The sequence below is a fragment of the Pleurodeles waltl genome, chromosome 12 (genome assembly GCF_031143425.1).
Source record: "Pleurodeles waltl isolate 20211129_DDA chromosome 12, aPleWal1.hap1.20221129, whole genome shotgun sequence".
In the NCBI taxonomy this organism is placed as follows: Eukaryota; Metazoa; Chordata; class Amphibia; order Caudata; family Salamandridae; genus Pleurodeles; species Pleurodeles waltl.
The window spans coordinates 622,234,795-622,258,363 of record NC_090451.1 but is presented as its reverse complement, the minus strand read 5'-3'; the positions used below and the strand labels follow the sequence as shown (position 1 = coordinate 622,258,363).

At 44.5% G+C, this 23,569-nt stretch overlaps 1 protein-coding gene across 1 annotated transcript in view; it reads left to right on the top strand.

Annotated features, from left to right (window-relative positions):
• Positions 1-802: 802 nt before the first annotated feature.
• The window catches only part of KCNJ10 (potassium inwardly rectifying channel subfamily J member 10), a 153,231-nt gene continuing 130,464 nt past the window's right edge, over positions 803-23,569 (top strand). Inside the window, exon 1 of the mRNA XM_069217968.1 lies at positions 803-1,213. The gene's annotated coding sequence lies outside the window, so the exon portion shown is untranslated. The remainder of the gene's footprint in view (positions 1,214-23,569) is intronic.

The following is a 23,569-nucleotide window of genomic DNA, read 5'->3' as shown; positions in this document are numbered from 1 at the left end:
TGGGAACGAGATTCTAAGTAGGGATTGGATGTCAGCGAGAGTACCATATGTGTGGAGGTCTTGGGCTGTGATGTGTGTGTGGTACAGCCGGCAATCATAGGGTACCACCTCCATCCAGGTCATCATGGACACTGTTTCCATTCCTGAACTTTTGTCTGACCCCATAGTGCATTCTGGGTGTTGCAGTCTTTCTTTGCTTCTATTTAAATAATGAGACAAACACACTTGAAAACAATGATTTGAAGGTAAAAAGAGACAGAGTCGGTTATAACCTGGTGTGAGGTGGTCCCTCCATCTGGGGTCTCTGAAAAGCGTGTGGGGCTGGAGAAAGGTCAGTCACGCTGGGGGTGAATCGACCTGCCTCAGTCCATTGTTCGCTCCTCTTTGTTGGTCTTCCACCGCAAGGGGTTGAACTGCAGGGAATATGAGAGCAGTCCGCTAGACCATGAAACATTTTTTAGCCAGGCAGCACTTCAGCCATCAGTGCCGTGTATTCACACCCCTTCCCACTCCCTGGTACAGTATCCAGCTCTCCATCCGAGATGGTATTCAAAGTCTCCCCCTCTCATACAGTAGCCTTATCTCAAATCACTTCTGTCCTTTCAAGTTCTCTATTGGACTCTGTTTTTCAACTCTCTCTGTAACTTGACCTCCCTATGAATAAGGGATTTATTTACACCTCATTAACTTTCCACTAAAACTTTCACTCCCACCCACCTGCCAGCGGCCCCTCCCCTCTCTCCCTTTCACTGACCAGCTCCTCTTTTCTCCTACATTGTCCCCAACCCTCCCTCCTCTCTCTGCACTGCTCTGCCTGGTCCACCAATCACAAAGTCTCTCTTCTCTGCCTGTTTGTGATCGGATAGGGTCCAGGGTGCTGCCGGCCACTGCCCGCGGCTCCTCCTCCCTGAAGGAAAAAAAACTCCTTTCATTCAACTGAACTTGAGCAAAGTTTTGTAAGCAGCACAAAAACAGCCCAACAACAAAAAATAGAAGGTTGTGGCATCACAACAGACAGTGGCAGGCCCCCCGGCCTGGGGGCATTCTCTGGTCGTCGACGGAACATTAAAAGACTCAGAGACGCCCCTCCCTCTGCACTTCTCTGGAACCTGCTACCAGCATGTGCAAGGGTCCCTGCTCCACTACAGCGCATTGAAGACAGAGGAACAGGAATTAGCGCCAGGTTTGTTGAGCCATCCCCTGCACGCTCAAGGTAGGAATGCACTTATGCCTATTATGTATAATTGTGTATACACACATTTGTGTTAGTTTGAAGAAGTGCACGTACTTAACGTAGTAATTAATCAGTAAGTACACAGCGCTCGTCACTGGTGTGGTGTGAGGGAGAGATTCCCGACTGTTATCTGAAGAATTTATCTGTGCAATTATGCACGTGTTTCTTAGGAACACGACAATCGTGACATTCATGTTGAACAAGCGGCTTTTCAGTGCATCCCACGTCCTGCAGCCGCACGCGCCACACTGTGCAAAGATCCCAGCCTTGCACCATCCAGTATACCGCGCGCTTGCTTTTCGGGGGGGGGGGGAGCACGAGTTGCTCACTTCGGTGCTCGAGGTTACTCTCAGTTTTTTGCAGCAGGAGCATTAACCCACTGAGGATGTTAACTAATTCCCTGTATGACACAGTAACATTTGTGTCGGAGTGCCTCAATTAACAGCGCCCCTAGTTTCATGACCTCATAATGTATAATTCTGTGTTTTCGTAAACAGCGATAAGTGCCACAGGATAACTGCCATGCATGGAAAATTGCACCTAAGTGTATATTGAGATTCATGTGAGGCGGTATGCAATGGCAGAGGGTACGCATTGGGCATGCTGAGGTGGTTTGTTTCGGTCACCCTGTGCCCTGGCTAGGTTTTGCTTTCAGCCTGAGACCCGTCAGAAGCGATGATGAGGTTTTTGGTTTGGGCCTCTTATTTGCTGTTCATGGCTCGAGAATCTTTTTCCAGTATTCCCATCACCAGGAAGTAAGTTGAGCGTGGATGGATATCCCAAGTTAAGGGGTGCTTCCAATGCTTAGGTTCCATCATCGTGGCTCAGGTGCAATCCCCGAACAGGTGTGTGTGGGGGGTGTCTCAGGACAGGGTGATTCGGGGTGTGATTACCTCTGGTGGCCATTTTATTTTCTTGAAGTTTTTTTGTGTCACTGCAGTATGTTGATTTAATTTCTTCACTCCATTCATATATTTTTGTCAATGAAGCAGTGATACATTTTTCAGTCAGAAACTGGTTGAAGAAGTTTGTGTCCTACCAGTTGTTTCTCTTCAAACTATGGGTACCAGTCCAAAGGATTGTAAACTAACAATCTAGTCTAATTGATTGAAGTCAACCAAGGCTACACATCCCAGAATATATTGGTTTGTTAACCGAAAGCCCATGACTCAAAGCATCATGCTCCAGTGACAAGGGTCCAATCGGTGAGCCTACCTTAAATCTCTCAGTGAGAAGTTTAGTTTAAGAAGTTTTAAGTAGATTTGGGGTTCAGTCTGTCATTGAAGTAATGCCTGACTTGGATCTGGATTTTGCATATTTTACTATAACTGCCCTTCTAGTGCCAAGGTGGCTTACAGGTCTAAGTTCTGTTCTGAGCGGCTCCCTTTTCGTTGTCGTCTAGGATAGTTAGGCATTACTGCGACGCTGTTGTGCCTCTTCAAGATTGGCTGTGGTTTGTCAGACTTCCTGTTTCTTTATTTTTTTTGTCTAGAAATGTAGAACCTTTTGAGGCAGAATGGGAGGGAATGCCCCATATCCACATTGGTTGTCAACGTATTTTACGCCTTGGGTGCTTAAAGTCAATCAAACAACAATGCTGTTTTGGTAAGTCTCCATGGGGTTTTGTGTGGGCCAGAAAACGACTGATCACTGTCAGAGCTAGAAGTGAAATGTTGGCGTATAGGTAATATATTTTGGGAGATGCTACTCTTTAGGATAAACAATTATTTTCATGATCACCATTTCCCAATAGAAATAAATATAACCATGGCATTCAGCAAGAATATAGAATATACGAAACGTAGTGCGGCCAAACTATTGGGGCCTAAATATCAAGAACTACAATATTGTGAAGTTAAGTGTATGTAGATAAGTATAGGCTTAATATAGTCAGCGTCACATATATGTGACCATGATGAAATGGTCAATGGTCAAAACCATTACTGTGCATTTTTCTTGAATTTACTGTACCATAGAATATCAGTCTTGATAATTGATGTATTTTACAAAATCATTGATCAGTATCACCTTTCAACGTCAATTCTTTGTCTCTATTAATATAACTTCTTTGAAACAAGGCCAGCCTGACATTGTGACCCACATTACCTTTATAGAGAAATTTAATGAGTGAATTCCAGGCAGCAGGATTTACCATTACTAGTCAGAATTTCCTTCTGGAATTCCTTAAATTATGAGCTAATCCCCAGGGAATAGGGAATTACTAGGCATACTGGTTTTGTTACGCAGGGTTCCACAGGATATTGCCATTTCCGAACGGATTAATGCACACATTTACAATTTGCTGTAAGCAAGTGGTAAATATGTGTGGGGTGGTCTGATCTGCAAGGGGGAGAGGGAAGAGGGGTTAGAGGGTAGAGGATGGAAAGGGATGTCTAGTCATGGCAATCAGGGGCACTGATCTTGGTAATAGGAAAAGGACAACAGGGACTCAGGGCAGACGCTTAGCTCCTGTTGTAGTCAAGGCACCATGCACTATTAACAGACACATTTTCTGGCAGTAAATTCAAGTCCAGTGCTCCCGCACCCAGGAAGACCAGCTGTCGGAAACTGGGCCGGTGGTGATCAGGTGCAGGGGGGATACCTCTCCCCGACTTGTACTCCGACCCCCTGTGTTGGTACTTTAATTACTTATCAGCCTTTTGCACATTTCAGACTTCTATTCATAAATAGATACTGTCCACTCCCAAAGTGAAATGTAAAAAAACAACTTTGTGAAGGTGTTTTTTCTATGAAATTTTGATCTGAGTTCTAAAGTAGCACTATTCCGATTGTTAAAGCTCTACTGATTGAACACCTAAAAACCTTAAGAAATTGGAAATCAATTTAGGAGAGAAGCGGAAACACCCGCACGGGGAACAGCAGCTATGCACAATGATTTATTCGGCAATACTCTGTAAGCAAAAAAAAATCTAACTCCCACTCTCATAGGACGACACGGAGTCACGTTTGGCGGTTTCGAGGTGTAATTTGTAGGATTAGAGTTAATCCCCTTTCTGAGCAGGGGGAGTGAGCACAGCACTGTTTAGGCTTTATCCTGTAAAACAACTCCAGCGTGAGCGACAGGTGTTACTTTAACACCCCCGGCCTGTAGACCCCACTGTACGTCTCCAGGACATAGTCACATGCCCTCGGTGCTCCTGAGTAGCTCCGCCCTGCACTCATTCCCCTAATATTTACGTTTCAGCACATACAGTTCTGTGTTGCTTGGGACTGCCAGGGATGTTACTACTGTTATGTGATCAAACATTGCTTCCTTCCGTCTTCCTTTCCTTCCTCCTTCCTCCTCCTCTCTTCCTTCCTATCTTTTCCCCCTTTCCTTCCCTTTCTTCCTTCCTTACCTTTCTTTCATCCTTCTTTATCCTTCCTTTTCTTTCTTTATGCCTGCTTTCTTTTCTATCTTTCCTTCGATCCCTCTTTTCTGTCACGCCTTCTTTTCCTTACTTCCCTTCCTTCCTTCTTTTCTTTTCCTTTCCTTCCTCTTCTTCCACTCACTCTCTCTCTCCCGCGCTCTCTGTCTCCTTCTCCCTCTCCCTCTCCCTCCCACGGGGACTGGTGATAAATGGGATAGGAAAGAAAGAGCAGGCGGTGGAAAGACATGCTGTGGAAAGGGTGGCAGTGCTTAAATTGTGCCTGTGTTTTCCAGTGCTTGTTACAGGCACCTATGCTGTAAACACCAGCACATGGTTATGAGAGTACACCACATGGTGGCGCTTTCAGACTATTTTTCTAAGCACAGCATGAGTGTTTAGCAATTCAATGTAAAAAAATAATAATAAACTTGAGCTTCCGGGCAATCCCTACAGCTTGGGGTGACATGCAATAGTCCAAAATGGCACACTTGTTTAGAGGTGAGACTTAGTAGGTATTGCTGGCATTGCCCCTCGGCCAGCAGTGGCAGGACCTGTGGGTCGTGCCACTGTAGCGGAATACTTAGGGCTCTGGCACTTTTATTTTTCTACAAATTAAGCAATGGTGACATTGCAAAAGGCTGAGGTGAAAAGCAGGTAGAGCTGTTACAGAGGTAGTAGTGAGATGTGTGACTGCCTCCAATACCGGAGTATCTGGTGCATCAGCCTCTTCCATCGTGCTGACATCCACCAATGGGATTACTCTATCACTGCCTGCCCACACCCATCCTGCTCCCTGTCCCTTCCACCCTACCTGTCACATTAAAACAATAATGTCACTCACTCCACTCTTGTTGTGGCTCTTAGAGGCAAGCCAGACCCCTGTCTCGGCTCCGGCTTGTTCTTCCCTTATATTCTCCTGCCTACCTGAACTGTGCTCCCAAGACTTCCACTTCACACAACCCCCAACCTCGGTGCTCCCAATCCATGACGTTTTACTCATTGCACTCTCTGCACCACTTCACTGGAGTTCCTTACCCTTTGACCTATGGAATGCTACCTGTTTCACACAAAGTAGACATCAAGTACATTCCCACCTTCTTGTAGTGAAATGTCCCTCCAGCCACCAGCCCGGGTGTCCTGGACCTCAAGACTCTGGCGAGGTCACCCTACAATAGATGCACTGCAGTGCTCTCCTCGTACTCACCGCCCTTCTTCCATGATCGCTATTTCTAATGGTCCTGCCAATGCTTCATTTTGGTGCACTGCGTCAAAACTCCAACTATAGGGTTTATGTTAAAATAAGCAAGTAAACAAATAAAGTACATAAGGTGCTAGAATAGAGCCACAACAATAGGCTGTAACTGTCTACACACATAGAATCTGTTTGGGCCAAATTGTAACCATGAGCTGATTGAGTTTCCATCACTCAAAATACAATAAACATACCAAAAGGGCCAACCACCCGGAAGCAAAGCAATCAGCCTAGAAAGATGGACCGAAGAGACTGGAAACAGCAGTTGACATTCATTATGATTGAGTATCTAGATAGGAAGCAAAGGAGGCACCTTGAGGAATAGCAATAGAGCTTAGGCAGAGGTCTTCAAGGTGACAGGTCTATAAGACAGCACCAGAATCTTAGATGCTTTCAGGGCATGTACCAGGCAATTTGGGCAGGGCTCCTCCTCTTTGGACCAGGACCAAGACTGATTTGCATATGGTAGCTCCCTGTCTGAGGTGGTGCGGTGGAAAAAATGATGAACTGGAATGCTTGAAAATCAGGAGCAATAGTCCTCACACACCACATTTGGTGTCATGCTTCATCATCGGACAGCTCCTCGTCAGACCGGTGCTGCAATGTCTGACGGGCACCCCCCGAAGGGGGGCTCTTTGCCGGAGATCTTTTTTATACTTGATGATGCCGCGGAGCCTAATATGGATCCGAGAGAGGAACAAATATACAAGGAAGAAAAGTAAAATTGGCTCAGATCCCTCACTCAATAATTTATTACTTGCTATTGGGAAATGGTCAAGATTAAAAGAATAAAGGGAGTGAAGTCAGTGGTAATGCTCGGACACTCACACAGAAACAATCAAATTAGAGGAGGGTGGAAATGATCCACCACTCCTTAGTATGCGGTTGACATGTTTCGCGTCTCTTCTGGTCCAACAGGATCCCGTGACGCTTCTTCAGTGAAGAGATACACGCTCCTTATAGGCCCTGAAGAGGCCAGAAGTAAAGGGGCCAAAACGTGTCAACTATTTAATATCAGGAGCCCTTATTGATTACAGATTGACGTATGGTGGAGAAGCCCATCAATTGTTGTACAGCATTATTAATATCAGTGGACTGCGTTAAATGATGTTTATATAATGAACTACCTCCACAGACGGACCTGGATTTTGCAAGACATTTGTGGATAATGGCCGTCAAGAAACGAAAACGTAAGGATTATGTATAGACTGTATCTTGTTTTTAGAGACTATAAAGGGTTTTAAGTGAATGGCTCATACGATGCATTTAGAGTGGTGATTGGTGAATACCGCACAGTGTGATATTGAAATTGATGAAAAGAAAATTATAATACCAGGACAATAATAATTTATGCTTTATTGGTCCAATGATGTGCGTTTATTGATCCCTTGAGAGTCACCTTTATTTTCTTATGAGTTGTTAGAATGCCCAGATTCAAGAGGGGTACAATTGGGCAAACCCTCAATATATGAATATTCGTCTTTGAAGTAGAGCATCATTCTAAGCAATATTTTCACTTCACTAAAAATTTCAAACATTTCTTGTGTGCTGCATTGTACAGCACATGTACTATGTGTGGAATTTTCAATAACTTGACTAGGTTTAGGATTTTATGCTGGAAGCCTAGGCTCCTAGTACAAATACCATGCCAGACCTCACACACACACACATACCTCTGCACCATGGTGAAAATGCTGTGTGTGGTGCTAGGCAGCCTGTTAGTGGACCTTCACAGGTTTAGTGAGCAATAAACATGCCAATTTTAATAAGAATGGCTCTGTGCTTTCTCCACCTTGCAGCCTAGCAACTTAGGTTGCTGTGTTGCGCAAAATAATAATAAATCTGCCCCTAGAGTGGATGTTGTTAGATCTGTCAGCTTTAGGTGGTCTTCCCCCCCAAACTTTTTGCCTTTCTCCTGCTGTTTTTTCTAAATTATTTTTTATGACCTTAGGACTCTTTGCACTTTACCACTACTAACCAATGCTAAGGTGCTTGTGCCCTCTCCCTTAAACAAGTTGGAATTGGCTTACCACCAATTGGTATCTTTACTTTTAAGTCCCTAGTGAAGTGGTACTACACATACCCAAGGCCTGCAGTTAAAATGCTACTAGTGGGTTGTTGTAATCCGTTTGTTCTATATTGAGCGCTCAGAGTCTGAGCGCACTACTGTTGTTAGGTTGGCAGAGACGTTCCGATCTTGGACAGTTGTGAGGAACTGGCAAAGAGGAAAGTCACGCTTGACCTTAGAGATATTCAAGACATTGTTTCCTGAGCGTCTCCATTACCACATGGGTCTGCAGCACTTATTGTGCCACCCACCTATCGTAGCCCTCTGTGTGCAGTTTTAAACTAAGTCACAAAAGAGAGTACGGGGTTTTTTGGAAATATAAATGGATTGGAAGTGTGCTTATTGCGTCACCATGCCAGTCCTAAATCTCAACTAGAGATACAACGCGGGGTGGTTCACGGTCTGTGGAGGGGGATTTCCTTTACGGACTAGGTGGTCTCACACACTATATAGTGTCATGCTTCATCATATGACCACCTAGCCCCACCCAGGTAGGGCAATACCACCTGGGCGGACTCAACCTCGCTGTTAAAGGAACAGGAGGGAGTGCGTAAATTTAGTTAGATTTCTGGAAAAATAGGGATCCAGCTATGCTATGGGAATAAAAACACCTACTCAGATACCAGGGTGAGTTTTAATAGAAGGTTCTGTGTGGTGTGTTTAAAAGAAATGGGAGACCAGTGTGAGAACAATGACTCACAAGGTCACCTATCTAGCCGACATGTTTCTGCCCTTGTGATTGAGCTATGGAGGGTCTCTGGGCATTCATCAGGGCGTTGGATCCCTGTTGCGGATGCTAATAGCGCGCTGCAGTTTAATTCGCAATAGGAAAAAACGTGGGAAGGGAAGGAAGGGCCTACCTTAGCCAAGGGAATACCTGGGGAGAACCCTAACAATAAAGGCTACTAGCCTCTGGTATCCTGGAGAGGGAGCGTCCCCTTATAGTCAGACTTGCATCAAAGGTGGGCGCTCGCTGTGCGCCTATACTGCCTATACAGGACAAGCGGTCCTGACAGAGAGGTCGGTATAGGCGCACAGCGAGCGCCCACCTTTGATGCAAGTCTGACTATAAGGGGACGCTCCCTCTCCAGGATACCAGAGGCTAGTAGCCTTTATTGTTAGGGTTCTCCCCAGGTATTCCCTTGGCTAAGGTAGGCCCTTCCTTCCCTTCCCACGTTTTTTCCTATTGCGAATTAAACTGCAGCGCGCTATTAGCATCCGCAACAGGGATCCAACGCCCTGATGAATGCCCAGAGACCCTCCATAGCTCAATCACAAGGGCAGAAACATGTCGGCTAGATAGGTGACCTTGTGAGTCATTGTTCTCACACTGGTCTCCCATTTCTTTTAAACACACCACACAGAACCTTCTATTAAAACTCACCCTGGTATCTGAGTAGGTGTTTTTATTCCCATAGCATAGCTGGATCCCTATTTTTCCAGAAATCTAACTAAATTTACGCACTCCCTCCTGTTCCTTTAACAGCGAGGTTGAGTCCGCCCAGGTGGTATTGCCCTACCTGGGTGGGGCTAGGTGGTCATATGATGAAGCATGACACTATATAGTGTGTGAGACCACCTAGTCCGTAAAGGAAATCCCCCTCCACAGACCGTGAACCACCCCGCGTTGTATCTCTAGTTGAGATTTAGGACTGGCATGGTGACGCAATTAGCACACTTCCAATCCATTTATATTTCCAAAAAACCCCGTACTCTCTTTTGTGACTTAGTATTGTGTTTGGGGAGTCGAGTACGATGGGTGCCTTTTCTTACTCCCTTATACTCTCCCTTTGTGTACTATCATATGCAGTTTTAAACTGCCATTTTGACCTGGCAAAATAAACCTTAGGGCGGGCCTATACTTTCCTGTTTAATACATACAAGTCACTGCTAAGGTAGGCCTAAACAACCCAAAGGTCAGGGTGAAGTGTATTTATTTAAAACGTTTGTTTTAAGATTTAAATCTCCTGGGTGTGAAACCTCTTAAATTCATTTTTAACTATTGCAATGCCCACCTCTCCCACAGGATAACATTGGGTTACCTTTCATTTAATAAGGGGTAACTTTCAATTGGGAGAAAGTAAAATGTCGAGTTCGGTCTCAAAATAATTGTAATTTAAACCCCTCTTTAATGGTAAAGTTGGATTTTAAGTTATAAGTCCGAAAATGGCACTTCTATAAAGTTGGCTTTTTCTTGTTTCTTGCCTGCACCCTGTATCAAATGACTAGATGTAGCAGTCAGGTGGTCTTTGTCTATTGCTCCCAGACAGTGGAACAAAGGGTAAATAATTGTTGGCAGGATGGTCGATCTTTTACTTGAAGGGGGGCTTTCACCTACCACACTTTTACATAAAAGATGCTCTGCCTTAGCACACTCACAAAGGGTGTCACACCAGTCTATTGTGCCCGCAGACAAGCCGAGGCTAGATTTGGGAGACAGGAAATTCCAAACACCTCTAGGGGTGGAAGTCTCTAGAAACTTATCCTGATTCTAATTTTGTATCAAGAACAAAAAGTGAACCCTCAGGCCCAATTCTTCAGTACAACTCTGGACTTGTGAAACACTTGGAAGGACTGCTGTGCTTCAAGAAGAACTGCTACTCTTCTGGCCTGCTAATCTGCAACCCTGCTGCTCTGATGCCTGAGTGAGAAGGGGATGGAACTACACCCTGAACCCAAAACCACCAGATGACTTCAAGGGCTAGTTGGCTTGCCTGATCTGAGCCTTTGGGAAAGAAAAGGCTTCAACCACCTTGAACTCTGCACCTAGTCTATGCCTGTTGTGAGACTTGCCCCCCCAGTGGTGCCACCCTGGTCTTGGACCATTGGCAGTGGGCCTGAAGATACCCTGCCAATCCAGCTGTGTACTTTTGGGCAGAATCAATGCAGCAGGATGCATCTCCTCGCAGCTGCACATCAGAACCATCACTTTGCAACATATCCCTAATGCAGAACCCCACAGCTCTTCAGAAGTGCCATTGCACAAAGCTTCCTTGACACCGGACCTCACACCACTGTGGAGCAGGTCTTCAGATCACCGCTGCGTGATGCTTCTCAGATGCAAGACCTTTCATTGCAGCCCTGCAGCTCCTCAGAACCACCACTGCATGATGCATCCTCAACACAGGCCCTTGTATGACATACCAGAGCTCCACAGAAATGCTGCTTAATAATGCATCCTTGACACGGACCTCTCAATGCTCCGCAACCATGATTTAAGATACTTTGTTCAGAGGAGCTAACATAGTCGCTCTAAGTGGCCCACCCTTAATCGCAAGACAGGGTTATATTCTGGGGGAGTGGGATTGGAATGTCACTTCTAGCCCAAAAATAGCCAGACTACGTAAGTCTTATCTACAATATGACAAAGATTGCTGCTTTCTGGTGGATTTAATTTCTAACTTTGCCTTGGCGAAACCCTGGCGGTTTCTCCACTCTAGAGAGATGAATTATACCTTCACCTCTTGTGTACACAGAACACATTCTAGAACCAATTATTTTTTAACTACATCTACTTTCCTTTGACACATTTTAGATGCCATGATAGTGCCAGGAGTGGGTATCTGATCACGCTTGGGTTGGAATTAAACTGGACCTCAATATGGTATCCCAACCCAAAAACACTAGGCTCATTAATATGTCTAAGTATAGGGATGATCTCCAGGACAAACAAACACCATATTATATTCCTATTTACAATGATTTGTAGGTGAAAATTAGGGGTTTCTTCAATCTCCTCCTATACTTTGGGGTGCAGGAAAGGCATGTATGAGGGAGGATTTGATGAGAGATTCAGCATTAGCCAAGAAGCTTTTGGAGACCAGGAGACTATTAATAAGTAAGGTAAGCTGAGCCACCTCAAGTCCAATATGCCCGCCTCACTAACCTAGAAACACTTACGGGGCTCACCAAGGCAAAATATGACCTAAATGATCGTACAGCTCAGGCTGAGAAAATGTTATTTAGAATATGCCAGAAACACTATGAAAGAGGTGAGAAGCAGGCTGCCTGCAAGCCACCTAACTAAAACACGGCAAACAAGCAGAACTATCCTTGGATTGGGAACAGCAGGGTGGATTTATTAACAAATCCAATTGATATTGTTCAAGAGTTTGGTATTTTCTTTAAACAGTTACATAGCTCTGAAGTTAGCAGTGCCCATGCAGAAGAAGTGAAATGCATGAATAGACTAATCCCACCAAAACTCTCTGTCCCTACAGCCAAATTCCTGGATGCTCATATAGCAGAGAGGGAGATTGTACAAGCAACTGACAGTATAAAAGTAGGGAATTCACCAGGGAATTAAACAATATCTTTTAGAGTTTTACAAGATCATTACACCCCTGGTTGTCCATTGTTGTGTAGGGTGTTTCAAAAGTCTCTCGAAGTATGCTGTCTGCCTTCTGGCTTTAACAAAGCCCAGATCAGGCAGTGTTTGCTAATTAATGGCCAATATTGCTCTCGATGTAGATGTCAAGAGTTTGGCAAATATACTTGTGAGCTGACTGAGAAAGCATATCTCTACACTAACCAGGTGGGGTTTGTTCTGAGACTCCCCTGTACTAACCAATGGAGGTTTGTGTCTCATATTATTTATGGCAGGTTAAAGACTATTTGAGTGAGGTGGTCCTCCTTTCATTAGATGCTGAAAAGGTGTTCAACAGCATGGAATGAGGATACCTTGTTCATACAGTGACCCAGAAGAGCTTTGATCGTAATCACCTGGCTTGGATTAAGGTGGTGTATTGTGGTCCTTCTTGTCAGTTGTGGGGGTTCGCCTTACCCTACTTTAAGATACATTTGAGTAATTAACATGTTGTCCCTTGTCGTGTCTGCTGTTTCTTGTAGTGTTTGAGGCCCTAGCCATAGCCATGAGACAAGATGACCAGATTAAGGGGGTGGCATCAATTGCATCGCAACATAAGTCCTTTATCTATGTGGACAACAGAATTCTGATAGCCCAGGGAATCAGTGGGAGCACTTGTGGGAACACTCGCGCATCTGATTGATCTTTTCTTTGAACTTTCAGACTACCCCATCAGTCTAAGTTTGAAGCTCTGCAGATGACAGTGATGATAACACAGGCTACCCTTTAAATGGCATATCTGGATATCTAAGTCAATTGGGGTCTGGTAGACATGGTACAACACAACATTACTCCACTGGTGGAGAAGACGGACCTGGATTTCAAACTGTGGGGCCATCTCAGCCTTCACTATAGGGAAAAGTGCGAGTAGTGAAAATGAATGTGGGAGCTAGGTTCCAACACATCTTTGGAATGGTAACCTTACTGATTCCCATGGCTATGTTAAGCGAGATAGATAACAGTATCTGGCCATTTGTATGGCGAGGGGAAAAGACCCTAACTAAAGAGTCCCAAGTTATATACAACTACCACTAAAGGATGGTTGTGGTTGCCTCACATGGAATGTTACTAGATAGCCCATTAACTAGTTCATTAAGTGTATATGTTTAATCTTTGAGGAAGACTCCGGAAAAGGCATTTAGTAAACAACTCCAGGGCCACCTTCGACCATTTCAGGCTTCATCCCTGGTCAAGTAGCTTTAGGACACTTGCAACCTGCCGTTAAAGAACCCAATCTCGTAACCCCCCTTTAATAACAAGAGAATACAGTTACAATCAGTAAACCCACTCAGCTCAATCTTGAAGTTTTGATTGAGCAGTTCAAAGAGGCTGAGACAAAAATACAATCCTTAGTTGTAGAACAACTATGGCCCATAAATCTCTATTGGTTGAAGTCAGATCCAGTGGATTTACCATTTTCAAATCATTCCAAAAGGTCCCAGGTTTTCTGAAGGCAAATTATTTCTGACTGATTAATATAATTTATCCAAATTGTATCATTTTTTCGCTGCTCAGACATGTGATATTCCAGCTAACACTATCAATATGGCCATTAACCCTAGTATCTGGCACAGAAAACACACCTCAGGAACAATAACTACAAGAACAAACAGACAAGCTTAAATTATGATAGAGATGGGAAGCTGGTTTCAAATTACTATGAGGCCGGGAAACCCAGCATGGATTGCGAAAAGGCTACTAAATAGAGCTTGATGGGCACAGTAAAACCATGCTCCTAAAAAAACTCAATGTCTAAAGCTGGTTGAATGTGTGTGTACATTAACATGCGAGAATTTAGCGGCACATGGTTCAACAGGGCCATATCTGAGACACAGGCCTGAATCAAAGGAGCATGGCACAGGGGATAAACCGATAAAAGAACCCCAGTGGGAAGGATGCAATGAAAAAAAGAGGCACTAGGAAATCTAGGAGCCCGTGCCAAAACACAGGAGGCCACCCTCAAACTATTGAAATTAACCAATACACAACAGCTCTCAAGGCTCTTTCGGTCACCTCCAATCCAGATCACCCTCCAGTCCATATTGATGTACTGAAGGTAAACACCACCCCTCCATCATGCCTGCTAAACCAGTGCATAATCTTGTTTTTCAATTGGAAATAGCCTTCCCATGCTCCTTCTGATAAATGTGACAAGTTACCCAAGACAACAACATATGGAGTAGCTTCAGGTGGCAAATTTAGCATTATTCTATCAAGACCACACTACTAAGAGCACCAGGCAGTGCAGCCAGCACAACAATCCCTCATAAAATAGGTGTGGCTTTAGGCAAAGGCAATGGAGCAGTCTGATAAGTAGATGGAAAAGGCCCAATGGTTGGGCCTTGCAACATCAGAAGGATTAGATCACCTGGGTCCGAATCTGAACATTGAACGGTATCCCCATCCGAATTGGCATATCATCCATTCCAACTGCCAAAAAAAGCCAACTGGCTCGAGGGGCTCCCTCTCTCGGGCAATCAGAGTGGAAAGGACGTTTCAGTATTAGCTGTCCTTGGAAAACACTGTCAAAACAGGTCTTCACCAGACATTCAAGTTAAATTGTCAATTTGTCCAATGAAAGTTAAAACATTGAGTTCTCTACCTTTTTAATGTCCCGGTTGGGCACTTTTATTTTTATCGACAAGAGGTCTTGTGCTCATTAACAGATACAGCACTGACAAGAGCAACCTTTTTCTTCCATTATGGGAAAGGGTTCAGAGTCCAACAAGGAGACCTCATTGGTGGGGTCTACTTGATGTACCTCTACAGTGACAATATGTCTTGCTCCCCTCATAGGAGAGCTTTCTGTGGGTGGGATGGGGCAACTCCTCCTTTCTAGAGTTGTTGGTCGAGGTACTTGTGCTGCAAACAACTCTCACAGGTGTTTTAGGGATTGCACCACGAGTGTGTAGACCCAATTCCCGCTCAACTATTAAAATGTCATCATTTAGGGCCTCAACAGTTGAGGTCAAAACATTATTATAGAGTTTTTGTTACAAGCCCCATTTTGATACACATTAGAGTTTGAGGCAGATACAATGAACTTGCGTTTACCCATACCTGGAATACACACCATAGGAGAGGTGGAAGAGGGGTGGCCCAGTCGGTCGCAAACAGACATCAACAGGCCCGTTGTTGGCCCAGACTTCGCCGGGGCTCATCCTGTGCATGTTTCACACTGCAAGGAAAAGGAGCACTTTTTTATGGACTGCGGCCCCTCCTCTCACCTCACACATCATCGGAATCTTGGGAAATGTAGGCGTGAGGCAGGAATTCAATGACAGGTGTCTCGCCTTGTGGGTAAAATGAGAGCTTGTTCTTTCTCTGCCACAAGCTGGATACAGAGACAAGGGCCCAGAAGTGGAACCTAGGGCACAGAGGAAGAGCGGAAGTGGAAACCAGGGCACCTTGGATGCAGTACTTAATGAGTCCCTTTGCAAGTGGTGGACACCGGCAGTTATTTTTAGTGACAAGAGAAGGCTAGGTTTAGACATTGAGCTTAGCGCAGGCCCAGTGCTGGGGTTGGGAGGGGCAAACTGAGCTTACCTACCAAATTGCTTTTAATCATATTTTTTCCACTTTTGTTCCTGTTCCTTAGTTTACCTCCCATCTCCAGTTTGGCACAGAGGATCCCAAAGGGAGACGTTTTTGCCTTTTCCCCTGGGTGCTACCTCAAAAAAAGGCATAGTCTCAGACCAGCACTTATTTTTCATCAACATACTTTGAGCACAGAAAGAGAGTATGGAAAGGGGAGGAAGAGAATGCAACGGAAACAGTGACAAAAGGAGAAATCACATCAGTTTTCCACCAAATGCCTGCAGCTGGATGTCCACAAGGAGTTGTCTGACATCCCGCTGCATGGAATCAGCCATGATGCCTGCTCAATTTCCCTACTACCACTGAGGACCTTTATCAGGATACGCTCAGCAGCTACATGCCCTGGTGAGTGGGAATTCTCATGCTGCTGGGGTGGGGGAATCAGCAGTGCTTGGATGCTGAGAGGCGGAGGCCTGTTCACAGCCCTGAGCAGCAGCCGGAACCTTTTCCTATTGTTGCTTAGGTCCTTACTAATAACCCTTTAAAAAAAAAACTGACAGCAGATCCTTGAACCTTCTACAATCTTCAGACTTCATGAAGCATATGAAGATTAAAATAACTGTACAAAGTTGCAAGAGACTTGCCTTCACTACTCCACAAGCGCCTGATGTAGGACCATACTTGCACCATGTTATACTCCTTAAGGTGATATCACCTCATCCTATGCCTCCCAGTCAACAGTTTGTGTATCAGTAAGAAGCAACTATTTATCGCAGTATCATTTATAATCTACTGTCTGCTTTTTAGGTCTGGCCCAGAGACACCTTTATGTGTTATGCCACCTTCTTGTTTTCCACAAAGAACATATAAAAGTCCTTTGGTCTCCCTCTTTATCTGTTGGTGTGTCATAAACATATACATACAGACATATATACACATATATTTTCCCTGAATGAAACAAAGGGTAAACTAATGTTGAAGTTAGATGAAATGTTCAGTTTTTAACCCTAAAACTATTGAAATTCACCTGTTATGGTTAGAGTATCTCAAGTAACTAAAGCTCGTGCCCTAAGGTCACTATACCTCATGACTCCACCATCCACAGTGATATTATCAATGATGTCAAAGTAGATGACTTGAGTGATGAAATATGTAGGATAATTAGCAGTGCATGGTGAGGGCGTGAGTTATAGTTACCTGAGGTCAAGCCCCGAGGCCAACCCCTCTAAAGACAGCCAAACCCAGACCAGCCATGTGCAGAGGGAGTTGACCACAAAGCCTGGCCCTGGGGACCCCATGGTCTGTGTTTTTTAAGAGGAGGGGGCTGTGTGGCCCCCCTCCTCAAACCTATTATGGCCCTGGGGATCCCATCCCCCAGGGCCATATACATTTTAAAGTGGTAGGGGGCCATGGGCCCCCCTCCTTGAGTCTCCTAAGGCCCTGGAGACTCCATACCCCAGGGCCACTGTTAAAATTAAGGAAGAGGGGAGATGCGTGGCCCCCCTCCCGAGCCTTGTAAGGCCATTAGGGCACCCATCCCCAGGGCCATTTTTTTAAAAAAAGGGAAGGAGTATCCAATCCCCTGGGGCCCAGCACAGTTTTTTTAGGGGAGGCGGGCATGTGCCTCCGACCACAGGCTGATTTTGGCCCCAATGGGCCCCATTTGCTGTGGCCCAGCACAATATTTATGGGAGAGGGGGGCATGCCACCCTCCCGCCCCTGGCCGATTGCAGTCCCAGGGACCCCCTCCACTGTGGCGCAGCCAACTAAAGGTGGGTGTCCTGATGCCCACCCAGGGCACCCACCACACTATCATTGAGGTCCGCGGGTGGAGCCCCAAGGACCGCGTTAAGAGTCCTAAGATGGTTGCCACCACTTTCTGGTGGAGCTGGTGGCAGCCAAGCCGATCTCCGTTTGAGTTCTGTCAGGATCTGTGGAGCCTCAGCATCCCTAGATATACAACGTTTTTTAGCATTAATTGCTCAAAAACTACTGAACGGATTTACACCAAAACACAAAAAAACCCTTTTTCTGGTCCTATATCTGGCTTTCTACCAAATTTTTATTTTCTACAATTTTTTATTAACTTTTTTACAATCACATGCACGCTTCATTTAGATGGCTGTGTTTTAAATATTTATAATACTTACACTTTTCATGTTTATTGGATATGTATGCAAAACTTTAAATTGAGATAAAGGCAGAGGCCTAAAGAGTCATTTGCAGTCAATCTCAAACACCCCAAAGTAACAATTTCTTATAGACAGTTAGAAAGTCATGACAGAAGTGCACTTCTAAGTAATCTAGTGTGGCCATGATATTATCTGTCAAAATACCTGCAGGCACTCATATGCTTTAATCTTAGCCAAGCGTTCAAGCAAACTCCAGTTGAGTTTTCTTTTATTGGGCTAATCAGAGACTTATGTATTCACACAGAACCTTTGAACAATTACAGCTGGTGTATGGGCAACAAAATAAAAATTACCCATTACATGGCAACATTCATAAAGTGGAAAATCAACTTGAACTGCTTCAAAGCTGAGAATGGTCTATTTTTTCATATTCTCGAAAGGCTGCTTTTCCAATTGCTTTTCAGTTTCCTTTTGAATGTTTGTTCCCCGATTTTTTTCAAAATGGTTTTTTTGTAGATAGAGTATGTTTTTTGAGAAAACAATTTGTAGAGGAAGGTTTCGAGGGTCATCTTATTTCATCAATACGTTTGTTTTTAAGTTATCTCACCAAAACCATTGAGAATAACTTTAACAACAGAAAACACAAAAGGAAGAAGAAACGTTGCAGCCGTTGCCAAAAAATGTGTTTATTTTTTAAACAAGAAAACATTTGCTTGTCCAGTGAAGTGAGCATGTCCCTGTTCACCCTGGGCTATTTGCAAGGAAGAAGACTCCCGTCACTGGAAATAAATATGCATGGACACACCTAAACTGAAAGAAAATCCGGACTAAGAGATTCGTCCAGTTGCCTTATTCCCTTCAATATCCCTGCGCTGTCTGCCTTTGTCTTTCCCCTTTTCTAATGTTCTTTTTTTAAATAGCTTTTTGCACACAAACAACACACACACACACTATATATATATATATATATATATATATATATATATATATATATCCTCTCCCCTACAAGAGTGTGCAATACATACAACATCTTTTAACTAAAAATAGCATTTTATTGACTTCCTCCCGAGTCTACCGCCTGTCCATCAGTCTATCTTTGGACCAGACTCGCTTTTGCACTGAAAGATGTTTTCCACTTGCTTCTTGAATATCAGAGACGCCCCACAGCTGTTGAAAAGCCCCTATCCTGTTCCTTCTCGCCACTCTGCTCCGGGTGTACTCTGGGTGTTAAGGCTATTTCTCCTCTTACATAGTTTCAGATGCTGACCTAGGACACATGTGATTTCCCGCCTCTGGGTCTCGGCTGAGCTATTTACGTCCAAGAATGTGACCTGTTAAAATGGACACAGTACTCCAGGGTGGTGACCACTGCCTCATGAACATTCTTGCTGGAACCTCTTCTGCAGTGTCCTCAGGACAGTATATACAAACAGGGGAGAGCCTGGCTGGAGAAGCTATTGGAAAAGAGTTGTTTTTGATGAAAGAAAGGTGGATTGTGGATGCAGTTACTCTCTACTGAAGAAGGACAAATGTCCTGAAACATGTCTAGAGATACACAGGATTGAGTGTGCCAACGATGGCGCCTACTAAAAACTTTCAGCTAAAGTGAGTGTTATCATGCGCTGTTTTTTTCCTACTAGGCACCTGGGTGAATTGTGTGCTGCTATGCCAGTGTGCTCTTTCCTCCCTTCATAGACACACAGTCCCTCATGTCTCAATGGTGATATATTTTCCATTCACTGTGGGTATTTAAGGTATTTCCGGTAGGACTTGATCCTTTCAAATGCAATGGATAGCCAGGCACTGGGAATTCCATATATGTGTGTGTGTCATTAAAATCTGGTATGGGTCTGGATGACTCTAGCTCTCCTGGTCACTGACCTGCGTTGTCTGGGTGCGCAGTGATAATTCTCAGATCTTCACCCAGGCAATGATTTTAGGTGCCAGACTAAAGACATAAACTCTCTGGAGTACATCTGGCCCTGAAACTACTTTTGGCTCAACGCCACTATAACTGCAGGTAATGATGGTACTGAGAAGGAGACAGGAGCTCTGACTAGGTGCTGGGCTCTACGTACAAGCTCAGCCCTAATACAAAGAACTAAAGAAGGTGGGTGTATGCAATCTCTGCAAAAGACATATTCCGCACCCCAAAAATGCACCATCAGGCAAAGGCCACCACCTTTCAACTATACTTAGTTTTACACATCAAAAATCATAACTTGGACTTTACCAAAGACATAATTCTGACATTGCTGGACTCCAATAAAACAGCAGATTCTGGCATGTCCCCAGAAACCCATCAAAAAAGGCTAAAAAACAAAGAAGCCAGCTAAACCCAAATGGGCAACTAGAAGTACGAAGCGATGAACCATGTCTTCAAAAGCACTCTATTAGCTCCTGGGTAAAAACAGAGAAACATCTACACTCTTTATTTACTGTGCTCAAGACTGTCTATGGCAAAACACCATAATGCCTGCTTAGTTTAGGCAACCAGATATCTCAGCTAAAGTACTATGCAGGCAATACACTAAGAAAGGGAAACTTGATGAAAAACGGGGGGAGATGCATAACAGTAATGGACCCTGAGCTCCAGAATGCTTTCAGTGTAATTGTGAGGGCATACCCAAACCATTTGCTCCTAACCTAAATTTTGCTAAGTGACCCACTCATTCATTGCTTCGATTACAAACTGGAATCAGAGGTTTTGACCTAGTATCTGCAGTGAGTGGCTGATCCCATATCTTGGCTGATCTATGCTGTACTTCACTCACGGGAAAAAGTGTTTCCTTCTCGTCACCAGTTACTAATGCCACCATAGGATTAAGACCGGAACCCTACACAATACCCAATTAGTTGCTTAATGTTTCCTCCTCACGCAACTACTGTCCATCCTCACCTGAGGGTTCTACCTCTATCTTTAATCTCCACAATTTTCTCTACTTCACCCTCATGTACTCACTGACCCATTTTCACCTGTATCAAAGTGCTCCTAGATGGATGGAAAACAATATGGTCAATGCTATGTGAGCATGATGAGTAAAACTTTAATTATGCCAAGTAATTGGAGTAATTTCAGCAATGTCATGTTACTCTTTTGTAGCAAAATTACTGAAAATAGAGTGATTCTGCCTGTTTGCATAATTATGATTTTGCACAAAAAATCCTACTGCAGGAGCTCAGGAACAACAAACCTAGAGAGTGCAAGTGGTTATTTGTTGCTGCTGTTCGTGTTCTGTTGCATTTAGTGATGTTTTCTTAGCAGAAAATGCATCTTCGGGTCCTTTATACATACGAGGGTGCATTTTGCATTAAGAAAATAGAGTTAAATGCTGGGTTGTGTTACTCCCGTAATTCTGCTTAATCTCTCGGAATGCTGCTGTAATTTCACATAACCACGCTACAGCAAATTATCGGGTGTGTGAAACTATTGCGACTTTCAGCCCTTGGAACAAGAGATAACCATGAAAATCAGGGTTTGCACACAGATTCCTGCCGGTTTTCCATACTCAAAGTATTTTTTCCAGCAAAACTTATCTTCCTTTCACGTGTTGAATCAGAAAATTATGTTTCTGTCCATATCAGATTATTGTGGTGAATTAACTGATCGTCTTACTCTATAGAATGTCCACACTGGGGAGTCTTTAAGCCTGAATCAAAAAAGTAATTTGCACCTCCAAGTCGGACTTATGTGAGTATTTCTGCATGTTAGTAGTGCAAAATCACTCGTAGCGTTCAGAAAAGTGAATTTGCCTTTCAATTAATTTACTAACATATACTGTTACAATATTTATGTGTCAATCAATCTACTCCCTCTAGACATATTCTTACCAACCGTAAGAGTAAATGTTTAATCAAGTTGGTGAAATGAGATAGTTTCTCCATCTAAAAAAATATTTTTGCGGATGAAGAAACACTAAAGAGGTTTAAAGATAATGCATTTGGCAGTTATATTTTAGGCATGCATACATGTACCATATACAGGTTTAAAAATGCTTAAATTGTAGCACAAATGTAGCAGGAAACATCAGACGGAACGTTCTGACCTTTTCTGGATCCCCGTGGTTTCCCTGATACTTCTGTCCTCATTGAACAGTGTCCTCTAGACCCTGTGGAATACCCAAGCTGCTTTGCACTTGGGATAGGTCAAGCCTAACACCTCCTCACCATTGCATACTTTTTTTTTTTTTTTTATAATCTATTTTTATTGTTATCACAACCAACAAACGATGCAATAAAAAAAATAAAAAAAACAGTACAGACAGTTGCGATTTCCATTGTGCTCCGGGGAGGGAGGTAATACAAATTTCTTTGTTTGCTACACTTGCTATGCCCCTGCGGTGCCCACACCCTCAGTGCACGCGCGGCTAAATAGAAGCTCACGCGCCCACAGGGTGCTGGATCGAGGGGGGGGGGTGTCATTGGAGCACAAGTTTAGCATAATATGCAATAAACGGAACAAAACTTAATTAACTAAGAAAAAAAAAAAAAAAGGAGAGGAGTGAAGTGCGATTAATCAGGAAAAGTGTGAAAGAAGAGTAAGGGGGCCAGAGTAAGGGTAGGGCCGGGCCGAGCGCGCGTGGGGGGCAGGGAGCGGGGGGGAAGGGCAGAGAGGCGAAGTAAGCCTCTCCTGATCCATCGCCCTCGCCCCCGCACCAACCCGAGCAGTCCCGGATCCCGAGGCAGGAGCGAGCCACTGCGCGCCGGAGGAGCACTCCCCAGGAGGGGAGAGGAGGAGTAAGAAGGAAGGGAGGATATGCCGTGGGGAGAGAGAGACGAGGAGGTGGGCCCAGGCGAGGCAAACAGTGTGACCGCTTATGGACCCTCCACAATTAACTATATAGCGATGACCCCTTTAGGTTTTGTGCGGCATAACTGGGCCGACACTAGTGACCAATTCTCCGTTCTTTATGTTAATTTATAACATTATTGTGTTGACAGGCCGTCCAAGGGAGACGGAGAGCTACAATCAGTTTATCAAGCGCCCGGCGTAGACCGGTGGGCGCTGTATTCAGGGGGGACGCTTGCCATCTTTACTTTCTAGGATCGCCACGAAGGAGTCCCATGTGTCCAAGCCCTTGACCAGTATCCCTCTTTCGGAGAGGAGCCGCAGCGCCTGCGCCTCAGCCCTGGCCCAGCGCAGCAGCTCAGCTCCCCATTGGCTTACACTCGGGGCCCCAGGAGCTTTCCAATGCATGGCTATGAGGCGTCTATACAACACCAGTGCTAGGGCTATACATCTGTTAGTTTGTTTCCGTTTTTTGGGGTGCGCGCAGATTCCCAATAAGCATAATTCAGGTGTGGGGGACAGTGTGACGTCAGTCCACTCGGCTAGAGTATTTATTACTTCGTTCCATGCATGTCGGATTGGTGGACAGTCCCATGCCATATTAAAGAAAGTGGCCTCTGTAGTGCCACATCTAGGACAGGTCTGGGGAGAGTGAGGGAACATTTGTGATATACGATGAGGTGATAGGTATGTTTGGTGTAAGTAGTTGAACTGGGTGTAGCGGAAGCGAGGGTTACGTGATACTGCGTGGATCATATCCATGGCCTGGGACCATGCGTTTTGCGTGAGTGATTCCGATAGCACCCTATCCCATCTGCTT